Source organism: Charadrius vociferus, unplaced genomic scaffold (genome assembly GCF_000708025.1).
Source record: "Charadrius vociferus isolate BGI_N301 unplaced genomic scaffold, ASM70802v2 scaffold340, whole genome shotgun sequence".
Taxonomy (NCBI): Eukaryota; Metazoa; Chordata; class Aves; order Charadriiformes; family Charadriidae; genus Charadrius; species Charadrius vociferus.
The window spans coordinates 787,706-793,557 of record NW_009646631.1 but is presented as its reverse complement, the minus strand read 5'-3'; positions in this window follow the sequence as shown (position 1 = coordinate 793,557).

Genomic DNA, 5,852 nt, shown 5'->3' with positions numbered 1-5,852 from the left:
CGGGTGGGCGGTGGGGGTCGCTGTGGGTACAGCCTGTGCCCACTGTCCTGCAGCAGCAGGGCCCAGAGGCGCTTGCGGTGGTGCGGGAGTGGGGTTGGGGCTGGGGAAGGAGGAACGGGGTTGCTTTCCTCCCTGCCCCAAGACGAGAGTAACCTGGCACTGCAGCAGCCGTGGGCAGGGTGAGCCTGGCAGCGCGCCCGCCGCAAAACAGACCCACTTTGTCCTCTCCTTAGACCTGCGGCGCCTGAGCTAAGTTATGGCGTAGGTGGCCTGGCGCTCCAGAAAAAGAAAATGCAGCGTCGTTCCCACCCGTTCTTGGCATCCCTACCCCCAAACGAGGGTCAGAAGTAGCACCCTTTCCCTGGTGCCATGGGTTTGCTGTGCAAACCCTACCCCAATCCCCCTGCAGCCAGTGCCAGGGGAGTGGTAGGCACTGGAAATAAAGTCACTGCTTTGCACAATAAACTCAACTTATTAAGGTGCTCTCTTGGGACTGGTGGTAGCCCTAACATGTCGGGGGAGGGGAGGACGTGTGGTTTCTGAGCTGGAAAACATTGTTCATCCCTCAGCAGTCGTCCTGTGCCTTTACCTTGAAAGGGGAATTCAGCAGAGTGCTTGTGTTTCTGCCTGCAGTCTCAGGCTAATGCCTGGTCTGGAGGGGCTCGGGAAGGCAGGATGGCTAGTGGGGGAGCCGTGTGGCTGCACACCATGAAACCCTCCATCCCCACAAAGGCTGGCCTTAGCAGTACCAGTGTGTGTGCTGAACCCTGCTGCAGCCTCTCAGGTTGTCTGGACAAGCCACGTCCCCTCCTGCATAAGACAGGACACTGGAGTGGCCAGGGATGTACTGGGGAAAGGACCCAGTGCAAATTTAGCTGGATGCCCTGTTTGGCTTTTGGGAAAACCTGAGGGGAAATGAAAGAGAAAGCACAGAGTTAGTGGAGACCCAAGTTTTCTTTTCAGTCATGCCATTAATTTTGGGGGACGCTAACAGCCCCGGTGACCTCTGTATCACAGAGGTGGAATGGCACAGATGGTCTGCAGCAGTGTGAAAAGCGGTATGTCCCAAGCTCGCTCTCATACCTTTAGCCATCTCCTTTCCCTGGGATGCTACAAACAGCAGATCTGATTGCATTTTGTATGATCCTCATGTCTCTCGATCTTGCAGGGTGTACATGATGTGATAGAAAAATCAAGAAAGGTTTGTGATTTCTTTGGCATAATTAGTGCCTTTGGAGTGTCTTGCTCGTTAGTTAGTGCTCTGTTACTGATGCAGCTCTGGCTGGTACGGCTTCTGCCAGAAAAAAAAAGAGCCCCATGTCGCTTGGTTCTTTCCAGGCTTAAAATAATGCACACAGATGCACTGTGTGCACTAGGGACTCTCACACGTGCAAAGGCATACACTGAGTGCACAGTGTAACACCAGGCGTAAATAATGAGGGGAATGCAGGGTGACGGTAATAAGGTGAAGGTACTTTCCATAGGCAGAGGTGCAGAGCTTGTAGATCTGGAGGACTTCTAAAGTGGATTTGTCTGTTGATAGAGACAAAACAGCAGATCGGTGTATGCCGTCAATAGCTACTAAATCACAAAGATACTTTGCACCTTCCTTGTTCAATGAGCACCTTGAATCAGTAGCAGGGGCTGGAAGGGCGCTGAAATTGCAATTCCTTGGCTGGCTGGTGTCGTCACCCTTTCACCACCCATCCCAAGCTATTTGCAGGACTTGCATGGAACAAGACTGAAATGATTTTGCCTGAAGGCCAAGAGACTAGCAAGAGTGGAGTGGGTATCTTAGAACTAAAAGGTTCAGTGTAAGTCACTTGAACGCCTCAGATCCTGGAAATCCCCTCTGTTCAGGACCGACAGCTAAGAGTCTGTCTAAGGGTGATATCTGTGCTCACTCAAATAGCTTTTGGAAGGCTGTGGGTGGATCATCCCCCTGGGGCCTTTCTTCTGAAACTTGTTTTCAGTCATAGGCTAACAGGACCTGAATCTGCTAAACTCTGGGACAAACTGCGGGGGTGATGAGTTTCTCCAGATTTCAACATGGGAACAAATGAGGAGATGGTGATGAGGCCATGTGGATGATATGCTGTTTAATCCTGCTGCTTATTGTGATAAGAGTTTAAACAAATTGACCAAAGACTTTTACTGGAGGTGCTTCCAACAGGCTCCTATGCAATGCATAGATAGGCTCTTTAAAGGCAAAAGCAAATAAATAATTGGCGGGAAATGCAACTTTCATCACTAATGAACTTCTGCTTTTGTTTGTTTTTTCATTAATGCAGGCTGGCGTTCGATCCTCTGTTCCTGTTACAGAGCAGGAAAATGAATCTGAGAGGCACTGGCTTAGCAGAAAGGTTTATTGTTCTTCTCTTTGCTTTCTATACGCAGTAAAAAGATACAGCTGAGATCAAAGAAAGGATATGAATTGCCACAGCACCTAGTTGTCTCAGCATTTTCCTCTTCAGCAGGTGGTTATCCATCCGTTCATTTCCCCTGCTTGGGTCAGATTTTCTATCGGTGTGAATCTGTTGGGGTATGGTAACCCTCACTGCCCTGCATGGTGGCCCCACCGTGCAGTGAGTACAAAGTACTCCCTCCGGGGCCTGGCAAATTTTTATGCCCCTCTTTGAGCTGCTGTGAATGATGAAACTGAGAAAAACATTGTGAGGATCATGGCCCTGACGAACCCATGCCTGAGGCAGGAACTGATACCTGTCTCCCCAAATACTCATTGCTGTGCATGGAGAGATGCTGCCAACGGAGTGCTTAATGCGAACACAGGAGACCGGTACTGTGCCTGGGTCTGCTGATGAAAATGGTGATGTGGTTCACCTGAAAAAGCAGAAACAATGAGGCACTGCATCAAGGAGTCTGTAGGAGCAACGTGTAGCTCCTCTCTGACCTAGAAAACAGCATAATGAGCAGTGCCGGCGTTTGGCTTGGCCACCGCAAAGGGCTTTGGTGCACAGAGCTGATAATGAGTGGAGCACTTCTCATGTAGAGAGTGCGCAGGTGGCATCAAGGAACTTAAGGCAAAGTTGAAAAAAAAAGTGAAGTGGCACATGCACAGAACAGGAAGATCTGGCCTGTTTTCAAAGGGCTGTGGTCTGAAGAGCAAACTACTTCTGTGACGGCACTTGGGGACATATCTGATGTCCTACCAAAGCAACAGTCAACATCAAAATATATGGATTTTGTCTGCAGTGCCTGGGTGAGGTAATATGTCTATGTACCCTGCCTTCAAGGGCAGGTGAGGCGGCTGTGTGGGATCTGTGGGAGACGTCAGCTGGTCTGAGGGATCAGAATACAAGTTTAACGTTGACCCTGAGGAGATACCCATGTACCCTTGAAGAGACTGGAGAATCCTGAGAAGATCTGAGCAAACAAGATAAGGGTTGGCAAACATCCTGGCTTTGACCAGAGCATGAACAGCGTATGATCAACAATTGTTTGGCTGGGTGGCATGTGATGTGAGAGCGGATTGGGCAAAAGTAGAATGGTAGAGTATATGCACAGATAAGCATCCAGGCAAAAGGGATATAAAAGAGCACTGCTTGTAAAATAAAATATATGATTGCTGCAACTTGATATTCAGTGTCGTGTCTGCCTCTACAAAGACACCATCCACAGTCGGCGGTGGCATGCAGATGAGCCCAGCCTGCCATGGCAGAGCACCGGCGCTGCGGCATGGCTGGGCAAACCTTCAGCTCCCTGGCACGGGAGTACAGCTGCCGGAAAGACCACAAAGCAGCACCGGCATGGGGGGAAGCAGGGCCACATCCCCCTGTTTTGGAAGCGCAGGGGGTGAGACATGGAAAAGTCACAATGTGGGCAGTATGGTGGAACCCATGATGCCCCAGAGGTATCCGCTGGCAGGCCGGCTGGGTCAGTGCCATGGTCAGTGCCCAGGCTGGGGCTGGGGCTGGCTGTTAAAGCCTGCCTACAGAGGCAGGAGAGCTGTTCGTGCTCCCTACCCTGCTTGGTCCCCATCGATGAAGCCTGAGGTGCCAAACAGCAGCAGAGCTCTGCCCTGTGGCAAGTGTCCTCTCCATCTGCTGCAAGGTCCCCACGGCTGCTGGCACTTACAGCACCTGGGCCATGTTTGCTGCTGGAAAATAACAGCTGACATGTCCCTGCCTCCTCCCGCCCCCCAAAGGCATCCTGACTCCGTCACTGCGTGGTTTGGGGTTCGTCTGATTTGGAGTGGAGCAGACGGGCAGTGCCACGGTCCAGATGAGGTGCCTGGCTCCTTCCCATGTATATTTTGTACTTCTGTGACAGGGTGTGGATGTTGGCTTTAACTTCTTTAATGGGCACATTCAGATTTTGCGTCCACTATTTTGGCTGTGCCAGGGCTGTGTGCTCTGTCACCAAAGAGTGCAAACAGACACTTGGCTCCTTGTTAGTGCCCAGCTGCAGCTTAGATAAAGTACATGTCCCACGTTCATAGAAGACACGTTATCTCGCAAGCAGCACAACCAATAAAGCTTTTTTCCCCCCAGGGATCTATGACCACCTCATCACAGCAATCCCACTCTCCTACCCGTGTTCTGTGATGCTCCCATTACAACCCAGCACTCCCAGTGCTGCATTTCCAGTTCCCTGTGTGTTTCCCTGATCCCTGCCATGGTACCACCAGCTCCTCTGTGTACCCTCCGGGCTCTGCCAGCCACAGTACTTCGGCTTTCTTCTGTGTCCCTGTGGCCTCCCTGTAATTCCCCAGCTCTCTTCCGCGTTCCCTCCCTGCACTTGCTGGACTGCCATTTAGGCAAGAAATAGCATGTGCTGAGATTACCCCAGAGCTGCGTAGGTCGTGTTTTGATAGCTGCGGGCATCAAACTCAGCAGCTGAGTGTGTGCCTCCTCTTGGTAGCCTTGAGGGGGAATGAAGAGGCTCAGTGTCATCTACATGGCCATCAACTCTCACAAACCTTGTAGGAGCTTTGTATCTCCAAGAGCTCTGTCCGTCTGCTAAACTTTGTTGACCGTTGTCAAAAACTGTGAGTTGTGGATGTGGACGAGAAGACAGCATGACCACGCTAACTGATTTCCATAGGAATGTGTGTATGTCATATGCTGTGTTTCCCAGGTAGAATTGGACCTGCTGCTTGGGACCTCCTAGGTCTGCGCAGCACATGACCACTGGTGAAACCATGAAATGCAAAGGACCTGGGATTATCTAGCAGGAAGGTCTGTCTTTGTGAAGTGCACTGCCTGGAGAGGGCAGCTTTGAAGTCCTGATTGGCACTGGCTTAATGCTATAAATATATATAGAGAGAGCATTTTTGTGCTCAGAACATTTCTGGACGCACAACAAAGGGGGAGGAAGCGAACAAATGGAGTGCTGTGAGAAGAAGTTAAATGGAGCACTATGTGGGGAGCTCCAATCAAAGCATCACTGGGTAACTCCCCTTCTCGTTAGGCGTCATTATGCCTGCTGGAAACTCAGCTCTGTACTACACAGGACCTCTGTGCTGAGTGAAGTCAATGGCAAGTGCACGTGCAGTGGGCCAATGTGGTATATAATATACAGGAGCAGATGTCAACACTCTCCAAAATAATCCCTTCTGCACTCCCAGTAAGTGCAGCACATCCATTGACTATGTTTGTGTGCGTGGGACCACTTATCCAAAGAGGTTGTTTCTTGACCAGCACGTGGAGGCTGCTGTGGTATCAGGATGATCAGACCTTCCTCCTGGAATCCTTAGGTTGCCCTTTTTTTGGAGAGGTGCAGTTACATGCAGTGGCCTTGCTTCACCCCTGCTGTCTTAGTGGATGCAGATCGTGGCAGAGGAGGTTGAATGCTGGGGCATAACTCGAGGAGGGTAAGTACTGACCCTGTTG